Source organism: Dendrobates tinctorius, unplaced genomic scaffold (assembly GCF_039654945.1).
Source record: "Dendrobates tinctorius isolate UK_male_01 unplaced genomic scaffold, ASM3965494v1 ptg000034l, whole genome shotgun sequence".
NCBI lineage: Eukaryota > Metazoa > Chordata > Amphibia > Anura > Dendrobatidae > Dendrobates > Dendrobates tinctorius.
In genome coordinates this window covers 4897697-4909275 of record NW_027361702.1, presented here as the reverse complement: position 1 = coordinate 4909275, position 11579 = coordinate 4897697, and the positions used below count along the sequence as shown (strand labels likewise).

Sequence of the window (11579 nt, the reverse complement as noted above, 5' to 3'; positions counted from 1 at the left end):
ATCACGAGCGGTGCCGCTAATCTTTATATAGAAATATCACGAGCAGTGCCGCCTAGCAGTGACCACGTTTCCCGCCTACCAGTGACCGCGCTTCCGCCAATTTGTGACCACTAGCTTCTGTGCGTAGGCGTAGTACGTCTCACGTTTTCCCGCCGAAATTGCCCGCAGTCTATGTCGCCTGCTCCAGCAGAACTGCGCAGTTATAAACATCGGCATGACAGATTCTATCGCGCAGTTCTCACTTGTGACATAATAAAGGTAAATGCTAGACTGTATGGGCTCCTTCCAGGTGTGATGTCAGCTCTGGGGGCGTGTCATACCGGGGGGGCGTGTTCTGACAGCAAAGGCAGGAAGAGAAGACGCCATTACACGTCTCTGCCGTCTGGTGCAGGGAGAGAAGCCTCCATTACATACTGTCTTAGCTGTCTCTATGGCGCCGGCGTCTGTGAGCAGTGTGGAGTTAGGTCAGCAGCGTCGGTGACAGGCAGGAGGGTTTAGTAACAGGTTGGTGTCTTAGATGTTTGGTTGATGGGGCTAACTAGTGGGATTTGGGGGCTTACCTGGGAGCTGTTGGGTTCCCGGAGGGGAGGGGGAATTAATGCACGCTGGTTGGGTCGGTGGGTTAATGCATGCTTACGGGCTCTATTTGGGTTCGGGGGGGGGGGTGTTAATGCACGCTTTTGGGTAGGGGTTAATGCATGCTTACGGGGTCTGTTTAGGGTCTTGAGGGGTTAATGCTTGTGGGGTCTGCTTGGGCTCCCAGAGGGGTTAATGAATGCTTGCAAGGTCTATTTGGGGTCCGGGGGGTTTATGCATGCTTGTGGGGTCTGGTTGGGGGCTTGGGATATATAATGCATGCTTGTGGGGTCTGGTTGTACTTTGGGGGGGTTCTAATATATGCTTGTGGGGCCTGTTTGGGGCAGGGGTGATGGGGGTTAATGCACGCTTACGGGTCTGGTGGGGTCCGGGGAGGGTTAATGCATGCTTGTGGGGTCTGGCTGTACTTTTGGGGGGGGGGGGTTAATGCATGCTTGTGGAGTGTTTGGGGCAGGGGGTTAATCCACGCTTACGGGTCTGGTGGGGTCCGGGGGGGTTAATGCATGCTTCTGGGGGGTGGTGGGGTTAATGCACGCTTGTGGGGTCTGGTTGTACGTTGGGGGGTACTAATGCATGCTTCTGGGGTCTGTTTGGGGCAGGGGTTAATGCACGCTTGAGGGGTCTGTTTGGGGCAGGGGGGTGGGGGTTAATGCACGCTCGTGGGGGTCTGGTTGTACTTGGGGGGGTACTAATGCATGCATTTGAGGTCTGCTTTGGGCTCCCAGGGGGGTTATTGCACGCTTGCAGGGTCTGTTTTGTCAGGGGGGTGGGGGTTAATGCACACTTGTGGGGTCTGCTTGGGCTCCCAGGGGTGTTAAGGCTGGCTTGTGGGGTCTGTTTGGGTCGGGGGGGGGTTAATGCACGCTTGTGGGGTCTGGTTGGGTCCTGGGGGGGTTAATGCACGTCTGAGGGGTCTGGTTGGGTCTCCAGGGGGGTGTTAATGCACGCTCCTGGGGTCTGGCTGGGTACAGGGTGTGTTAGTGCACGTTTGTGGTGTCTGGTAGTCCCGGGAGAGAGGGGTTAATGCACGTTTGTGGTGTCTGGTAGTCCCGGGAGAGAGGGGTTAATGCACGCTTGTGGTGTCTGGTAGTCCCGGGGGGGGGGGTTGATGATGCACGCTTGTGGTGTCTGGTAGTCCCGGGAGAGGGGGGTTGATGATGCACGCTTGTGGTGTCTGGTAGTCCCGGGAGAGGGGGGTTGATGATGCACGCTTGTGGTGTCTGGTAGTCCCGGGAGAGGGGGGTTGATGATGCACGCTTGTGGTGTCTGGTAGTCCCGGGAGAGGGGGGTTGATGATGCACGCTTGTGGTGTCTGGTAGTCCCGGGAGAGGGGGGTTGATGATGCACGCTTGTGGTGTCTGGTAGTCCCGGGAGAGGGGGGTTGATGATGCACGCTTGTGGTGTCTGGTAGTCCCGGGAGAGGGGGGTTGATGATGCACGCTTGTGGTGTCTGGTAGTCCCGGGAGAGGGGGGTTGATGATGCACGCTTGTGGTGTCTGGTAGTCCCGGGAGAGGGGGGTTGATGATGCACGCTTGTGGTGTCTGGTAGTCCCGGGAGAGGGGGGTTGATGATGCACGCTTGTGGTGTCTGGTAGTCCCGGGAGAGGGGGGTTGATGATGCACGCTTGTGGTGTCTGGTAGTCCCGGGAGAGGGGGGTTGATGATGCACGCTTGTGGTGTCTGGTAGTCCCGGGAGAGGGGGGTTGATGATGCACGCTTGTGGTGTCTGGTAGTCCCGGGAGAGGGGGGTTGATGATGCACGCTTGTGGTGTCTGGTTGGGGGTTAATACACGCTTGTGGGCTCTGGTTGTATTTCGGGGGGGTACTAATGCATGCTTGTGGGGTCTGCTTGGGCTGCCAGGAGGGTTAATGCACGCTTGCCGTGTCTGGTTGGGTCCGGGGGGGGTGTTAATGCACGCTTGCCATGTCTGGTTGGGTCCCGGGGGGGGTGTTAATGCACGCTTGCCGTGTCTGGTTGGGTCCCGGGGGGGTTAATGCACGCTTGCCGTGTCTGGTTGGGTCCCGGGGGGGTTAATGCACGCTTGCCGTGTCTGGTTGGGTCCTGGGGGGGTTAATCCACGCTTGCCGTGTCTGGTTGGGTCCTGGGGGGGTTAATCCACGCTTGCCGTGTCTGGTTGGGTCCCGGGGGGTTAATCCACGCTTGCCGTGTTTGGTTGGGTCCCGGGGGGAGGTTAATGCACACGCAGGGTTGGGTAGTCCTGGGGGGGGTTAATGCACGATTGTGTGTTCTGTTTGGGTCCCGGGGGGGTTAATGCACGTTTTTGAGGTCTGGTTGGGCTCCCGGGGGATTAATGCACGCTTGCCGTGTTTGGTTGGGTCCCGGGGGGGGGGTTAATGCACGCTTGCCGTGTTTGGTTGTGTCCCGGGGGGAGGTTAATGCACACGCAGGGTTGGGTAGTCCTGGGGGGGGGTTAATGCACGATTGTGTGTTCTGTTTGGGTCCCGGGGGGGTTAATGCACGTTTTTGAGGTCTGGTTGGGCTCCCGGGGGATTAATGCACGCTTATGGGTTCTGGTTGGATCTCATGGGTGGTTAATGTACGCTTGTGGGTTCTGTTTGGATCTCCGGCTGGATTAATGCATGCATGTGGGGTCTGGGTGGGCTCCTTACTGTGGGGGGGGATTAGTGCACGTTTTTGTGGTTTGGTCGGGCTCCGGGGGGGGTTAATGCATGCTTTTGGGGTCTAGTTGGGCCCTGGGGGGGTTAATGCACGTTTGCGGGGTCTGAGTGGACCCTGCATTAACCCACCCCAGATCCCACAAGCGCGGAGGGTTTAATTCACACTTGTGTGTCTGGTTGGGCTCACGGGGAGGGGGTTAATGCATGCGTTTGTTGTCTGGTGGGCTCCTTGGGGGTCTAATGCAGGGCCCAACCAGACCTCTCAAGCGTGCATTAACCCTTCCCCGGGGCCCTACCAGACCCCACAAGCATGCGTTAATCGACCCCCAGAAGCCCAACCAGACCCCACGAGCTTGCATTATCCCTAGTAGGGCCCCCCGGGGACAAACAGACCCCACAAGCGTGCATTAACTCCTCCTGGTCAGGTTGGGATCTTGGGACAGGGGGGGGATTTAATGCGCAATTGTGGTGTCTTGGGGACTTGATGCTAGGGCAACGGGGCCTGTCTGCATCTGTTGTGACTTGAAAGGGATGGATTGATTTTGGGGTAGGCGCTCGACTGGTAGGGCTTTTTGTTTGGGGAAGAGGTGCCATCTGGTGGGGGTTTATACTTTCGGGGGATGGACATCCGACGGGGGATGGACATCCAACAGGGGTTTATGATGGGGAAGCTGGACAACCAATGGGACTTAGGCTGGGAGGGGGTGGACGTCCGATGAGGTTTTATGTGGGGGGTGAATGTCCAATGATGGTTTTATGCTGGGAATGGCATCCAATAGGGGCTTAAGGGGGGTGGACGTCCGATAGGGGCTTAGGCTTAAGGGGGGTGGACGTCCGATGAAGGTTTATGCTGGGGGGGTGGACGTCCTATGGGGGTTTATGCCGGGGTGGACGTCCGATGGGGGTTCATTCTGGGGGGTGGACGTCTGATAGGGTTTTATGCTTGGGGGCGTGTGGACGTCGGATGGGGGGCTTATGCTTGGGGGCGTGTGGACGTCGGATGGGGGGCTTATGCTTGGGGGCGTGTGGACGTCGGATGGGGGCGTGTGGACGTCGGATGGGGGCTTATGCTTGGGGGCGTGTACACGTCGAATGGGGGCTTATGCTTGGGGGCGTGTGGACGTCCGATGGGGGCTTATGCTTGGGGGTGTGTGGACGTCCGATGGGGGCTTATGCTTGGGGGTGTGTGGACGTCCGATGGGGGCTTATGCTTGGGGGCGTGTGGACGTGCGCGTGGGGGCGTGTGGACGTGCGCGTGGACGTCCGATGGGGGCCTGTGCGCTTGGGGGGCGTGTGGACGTCCGATGGGGGGCCTGTGCGTTTGGGGGCGTGTGGACGTCCGATGGGGGGCCTGTGCGCTTGGGGGCGTGTGGACGTCCGATGGGGGGCCTGTGCGCTTGGGGGCGTGTGGACGTCCGATGGGGGGCCTGTGCGCTTGGGGGCGTGTGGACGTCCGATGGGGGGCCTGTGCGCTTGGGGGCGTGTGGACGTCCGATGGGGGGCCTGTGCGCTTGGGGGCGTGTGGACGTCCGATGGGGGGCCTGTGCGCTTGGGGGCGTGTGGACGTCCGATGGGGGGCCTGTGCGCTTGGGGGCGTGTGGACGTCCGATGGGGGGCCTGTGCGCTTGGGGGCGTGTGGACGTCCGATGGGGGGCCTGGGGGCGTGTGGACGTCCGATGGGGGGCCTGGGGGCGTGTGGACGTCCGATGGGGGGCCTGGGGGCGTGTGGACGTCCGATGGGGGGCCTGTCCGATGGGGGGCCTGTGCGCTTGGGGGCCTGTCCGATGGGGGGCCTGTGCGCTTGGGGGCGTGTGGACGTCCGATGGGGGGCCTGTGCGCTTGGGGGCGTGTGGACGTCCGATGGGGGGTTTTGCTTGGTGGAGGGTGCATGATGGGGATTTATGCTTGGGGGGAAGGGGGCATTTGGGCTTTGATGGGTTTATCCTGTGGGGTCCACTGATTAGTGTGAGGTGGAGGTTTATGATTGGACAGGGGGGGTGGTTACCCTGTGTGGCCCTCTGGTTGGTGTGCGGGGTGGTTAATGCTTCATTGGGGCACACAAAAAGCTATGTTTGTATGCTGCTTATGCTAGGAGGGAACACTACTAACTGGCATGAAGCTAATCCGTTTTCGCTTAGTGTCAGTAGGAGGCAGACATGGGTCTGGACCACCCAGGCTGGTTTCTGCCTTAGGTCTTCATTTTTTTTTTATTAATGATTTCCCTTTTTTCTTTCAGATATGGCTTTTAAGGGCGACAGAGTCGAGTTATCACTCTGATCTCCCACCTAGAATTGTCACTACCATATCTTCTGTGGTCTACGAGGCAGGGCCTTAACACATCAAGAGTGTTTGCGGTTTTCCGGCGGACAGTCCTTGCCACTAATCCCCTACCCTCTCGCCCCCCAGAGCCAGATAGAGTAGGGAGGGAAGACAAATCCATTACCTGCCAGTCGCCTGAAAGTCTGTGTAAAGGTTAGGATTTGAAATCTTCAGGACAGGTATATCCTACCAGGCAGTGAGGGGGCTCCATTAAAAAAATGAAGGGACAAGACAAATATGTCCTAGTTTTCCCCTGAGCAATATGGACATCTCCTGGGGAAACCTTCCTATTCATGCGGCCTCCACGTTTGACAGAGGCTCCTGCGACCCTACTCTTTAAAAATCCAGGCTCTTGTCTAGCCTCTGGTGGCTGGGCCACACCACCTGCGCCCTGAACAATCATGCACGCCATCTTTCTAGTGCTTCTTGCCCTCTACCTATCAGGGTAAGAGTACTTTTCTTCTGCAACAGAAGACTAAACTGCTTCCCAAGAGGTGCACAGTCCAATTGTGGTTTCGGAAATGTTCAGTCCAAAAAAGCAACCAACAGGACAACTCCCCTACCCGCCAGGAAAAGAAACATTCCTTCAGGCCCAACCCCCTCCTGGCGTCCACAAACCCATCAGCGCTGGTCTACTACGCCTGGATCTAGCAGACTCCCTTTGGCATGACAGGGCGTTCCCACCTTGGATGTCTTTCAGGGTTGGCTGCCATCTCCTTCACTATTCAAGGCTGGTATTATGATATCTGGTCCTAGACACCGGAAGCAGGCCATGGGGGGGGCCGAGCCACAGGCCCTTCAGTCATGCCCGCATGCACCAACATCATATTACAGTTGTACAATACATAGAAATGCATTGCATGAAACAAGCAAAATTTTTCAATGCAAAAAAACGCACTTTTATAAAATTAAAGGTTTCTATATATGTAAATGTTATTTAGCCAATATTTCTGTAAGTAAAAGTCTGAGATTTCTGTGGGAAATCTTAATTTGTTCCTCTTAAACTGGTTCTGAATGTAAATAAAACATTGCTCTGATTTAAGTCTCCATGTTGTAATTTAGCCTTTTATTTCATGCATGGACAAGCCCATTGATGCATCTGTGTAAGGCCTCTATCACACTTCAGTTATTTGCATCAGTCAAGATCTGCCAAAAGGACGGATGGCGCATCCGTTTTAGTACTGATGCCAACGGATGTCACCCGTCCGTTTTTTTTGACAGATCCGACAAATGAAGAATTTTAAAGGAATCGCAGCCTGGAAAAGGAGAGAGAGAGAGAGAGATTTTTTTTTTTTGTCCGGCAGCCAGAAAGAATTTCGGGTTAAATGAGTGTCTGGAGGATCCCCCACAGAAAAAAACGTTGCAAGCTCCGTTTTGAAATCTTTGAGGATGGTGACGGACAGGAACTTTTGGCGGATCCGCAAAAAAACGGATGCAACGGACGTCAATCCGTCACAATCCGCCAATAATGGAAGTCGATGGGGAAAAAAACGGATCCTCAAAAGAAAATTGCGGATCCGTTTTTTTTCAATACCTGGCGGATTGTGACTGATTGTAAAAAAACTGAAGTGTGAAAGAGGCCTAACACATGGAAGGTACTGTAATAACTGGGTTAGGCTAGTCTCACACCAACATATCTACACGCAGTGCACGGCGCCCCCTCCCGTCATCTACTATCGCACATCGCTGCATGCCATCTGCGCACCCTATCTTGAGCATAGGGTGCGCAGACTGCGCTAGTAGGATTTTGCGTGCGCTGTGCTCTTTTGACGGTGCGCCGAGCGCCCCAAAATGCAACATGATGCGCTCGGCGCACCGTCAAAAGGGCGCAGCGCACGCAAAATCCTACTAGCACACAGTCTGCGCACCCTATGCTAAAGGTAGGGTGCGCAGATCGCATGCAGTGATGTGCGATAGTAGGAGATGACCGGAGGAGGCGGGGATTAGTGGCGCCGTGCGCTGCATGTAGATACACTAGTGTGAAACTAGCCTTAGACAGGTAAACCACTTTTGAGACAGTAAAGTTCACTTGTACAAGCTGCATAGATGTAAGCCTGCCTAAAGGGAACATGTCACCAGGATTCCCCATAAAAAACAATACAAACTGGTGTGCATGGAGCGTGTAAGCGCACGTTCACACTGGCCAGTGAACAGAAAAAAAAAAAAACATGACTGAATACCCTGCAGTAAATGGCATAGTGCATGAAAATAATATAGGGGATTTAGTTAACACGTTCTTTATTAAAAAAAAAAAAAGCCAAAGCCATCCCACCACTTCACTGTGCCGTAATTGGGACAGTCCTAACTAATAAAAACCTTACCGCTTTGAACTGTGACTTGCATGTGGATAAGGACTGAGAAGGATTAGCCCCAAATAGTGGACACAGGAATGGGAAACCACATCAATATATAAAGGGTTTTAATATTAGTTATCACTGTCCCAATTAGGGTCACTGTGAGGTGGTAGGATGGCTTATGGCTTCTGCATTTTTTTTTAAATCGAGCGTGTTAACCAAGTACCTTATATTTTCATGCATTATTGCTGTCTACTACAGGGTATTCAATCATTGTTTATGCGCCCCCCCCCCCCGTATAAAGTACTACCACCACCTGTATGTCGCCATATACAGCATTCTAGAATGCTGTGTACATAGTACGACCACTACCTGTATACCCTCTATATACAGCATTTTATAAAGCACGTCCACTATCTGAATGCCCTTATATATACACAACATTCTAGAGTGCCAATCTGCATAAAAAAAATTTTTTTTTCTTATTAGATTTGCCCTTGGGGCAGCCCCATCCAATGGGCTTCGCTAGTCTTAATCCGGTGCCTCCTCCTATCCTTCTTTGAGTCGACGACGCGTCCTAAGTCCATCCACACAGTGTCTTCCATCGCGCTTCGGTGCAGACTTCTCTTTGTACTTTGCTTTGTGATCGGCAGGGCAGAGACGTGTTCCTGCACAGAAGTGTCATGGGGGAGGTTGTGTTGATGTAGGATGCATTATCCACGGGAAAAGGAGGACTGTACTGGAAGAAGAACTGACAAACATAATACCAGACCGCCCTGTAGGTGAGTATAAGATGTTCACATTTGCCTCAGACCACACGTGAGGACGTTTCGAGACCGTGCCTCAGACCACACGTGAGGACGTTTCGAGACCGTGCCTCAGACCACACGTGAGGACGTTTCGAGACCGTGCCTCAGACCACACGTGAGGACGTTTCGAGACCGTGCCTCAGACCACACGTGAGGACGTTTCGAGACTACCCGCCAGACATCAGACCACATGGGAGAACATTCCTACGTTGTGCCTGCCATGCCTCAAAGTGGCACAGAAAGCAGAGTAGAAAGTTGGTCATTGTATTTTAACCCCTTCATGACCAAGCCTATTTTGACCTTAATGACCAGGCCATTTTTTGCAATTATGACCAGTGTCCCTTTATGAGGTAATAACTCTGGAACACTTCCAACAGATCCTAGTGGATTCTGAGATTATTTTTTCATGACATATTGGGCTTCATATTAGTGGTAAATTTAGGTCGATAATTTTTGCGTTTATTTGTGATAAAATCAAAAATTTGGAGAAAATTTTGCAAATTTTGAATTTTTATTCTGTTAAACCAGAGACTTATGTGACACAAAATAGTTACAAAATAACATTTCCCACATGTCTACTTTACATCAGCACAATTTTGGAAACAAATTTTTTTTTTGTTAGGAAGTTAAAAGGGTTAAAAGTTGAACAGTGATTTCTCAATTTTACAACAAAATTTACAAAAAAAAAAATTTTTTTAGGGACCACCTCACATTTGAAGTCACTTTGAGGGGTCTATATGGCAGAAAACACCCAAAAGTGACACCATTCTAAAAACTGCACCCCTCAAGCTACTCAAAGCTACATTCAGGAAGATTAGTAACTCTTCAGGTGCTTCACAGGAACTAAACCAACGTGGAAGGAAAAAATGGACATTAATTTTTCCAACAAAAATTTTCTTTTAGCATCAATTTTTTCATTTTCACATGGGCAACAGGATAAAATGGATCCTAAAATTTGTTGGGCAATTTCTCCTGAGTGCACAGATACCTCATATGTGGTCATAAACCACTGTTTTGGTGCATAGAAGGGAAGGAGCGCCATTTGACTTTTTGAATGGAAAATTAGCTCCAATCGTTATTGGACGCCATGTCACGTTTGGAGAGCCCCTGTGTGCCTAAACAGTGAAAACCCCCTACAAGTAACACCATTTTGGAAACTAGACCCCTTAAAGAATGTATCTAGATGTCTAGTGAGCACTTTGAAACCCCAAGTGCTTTACAAAAGTTTATAACAGCAGTGAAAATAAAAAATCTTTTTTTCCTCAAAAATGATTTTTTAGCACGCTATTTTTTATTTTCCTAAGGGTAATAGGAGAAATTAGCCCCCCAAAGTTGTTGTGCAATTTGTCCTGAGTACGCTGATACCCCATATGTTGGGGTAAACCACTGTTTGGGCACACGTCGGGGCCTGGAAGGGGGTGAGCACCGTTTGACTTTTGGAACGCAAAACTGGCTGGAATCAATGGTGGCACCATGGCGTGTTTGGAGACCCCCTGTGATGTGCCTAAACAGTGGAAACCCCTCAATTCTAACTCCAGCCCTAATCCCAATACACCCCTAACCACAACCCTAACCCCAACCCACCCCTAATCCCAACCCTAACCACAAGCCTAACCCCAACACACCCCTAACCCTAATTCTAACACTAATTCCATCCGAAACTCTAGTTGCACCCTAACCCTAATTCCAACCCTAACCCTAATTTCAACCCTATTTCCAACCCTAACCCTAATGGAAAAATAAAAATGTTCTTTATTTCATTATATGTGGCTACCTATGGGGGTGATAAAGGGGGGGTTTATTTACTTTTTATTTTACTTTGATCGCTGTTAAAGTTTATCACAGTGATCAAAATGAATGAATGAAATCTGCAGCCGCAGATTCTGGTGGGCGCACTGCGCATGCGCCCGCCATTTTCTAAGATGGCGGTGCCCATGATCCGGGACCGCGGGACACCGGGAGCAGCACTCGGAAAGGTACCAGGGGGTGGGAGAGGAGGTGATCGGAAGGCGGGGGGAGCAGATGATGACAGCGGCAGCCGATCGCTGCTGTCATTCAGCGGCGGGGGGCAGATCAACCCCGTTAACCGTGTGGGGGAGTCAGATTGGTGTCTTCAGCCATGTTCGATGCTACTGCAGCATCGGCCATGGCTGGTTTGTAATATTTCATCAAATTTCATTGGTGAAATATTACTATCGCTCTGATTGGCTGTTTCACTTTTAACAGCCAATCAGAGCGATCGTAGCCACGTGGGGGCGAAGCCACCCCCCCCCTGGTGAAGTACAAAGCCCCCTGTATCTGCGGGTCGGGTGACCTTTCATTGACCCCGGGCACCCGACCCGCAGGGAGGCTTTAAATCCATGACACAGCATACAGTCATGTGTTAAAGTTTGGGCACCCCTATTAATGTTAACCTTTTTTCTTTATAACAATTTTAGTTTTTGCAACAGCTATTTCAGTTTCATATATCTAATAACTGATGGACTCAGTTATATTTCTGGATTCAAATGAGCTTTATTGTACTAACAGAAAATGTGCAATCTGCATTTTAACAAAATTTGACCGGTGCAAAAGTATGGGCACCTCAACATAAAAGTGACATTAATATTTCGTAGAGCCTCCTTTTGCAAAAATAACAGCCTCTAGTCTCTTCTTGTAGCTATTAATGAGATCCTGGATGAAGGTATTTGTGACCATTCCTGCTTACAAAACAATTCCAGTTCAGTTAAGTTTGATGGTCGCCGAGCATGGACAGCCCGCTTCAAATCATCCCACAGATGTTCAATGATATTCCGGTCAGGGGACTGGGATGGCCATTCCAGAAAATTGTATTTGTTCCTCTGCATGAATGCCTGAGTAGAATTGGAGCGGTGTTTTGGATCATTGTCTTGCTAAAATATCCATCCCCTGCGTAACTTCA

The 11579-nt window shown here is 51.6% G+C and overlaps 1 long non-coding RNA gene across 1 annotated transcript; it reads left to right on the top strand.

The window, feature by feature from the left end:
• The first annotated feature begins 243 nt into the window (after nt 1–243).
• On the top strand, nt 244–6603 carry LOC141087498 (uncharacterized). Its single transcript, XR_012231676.1, has 2 exons — nt 244–504; nt 5474–6603. It is a non-coding gene; the product is annotated as an uncharacterized lncRNA (long non-coding RNA).
• The last annotated feature ends 4976 nt before the right edge of the window (nt 6604–11579 follow it).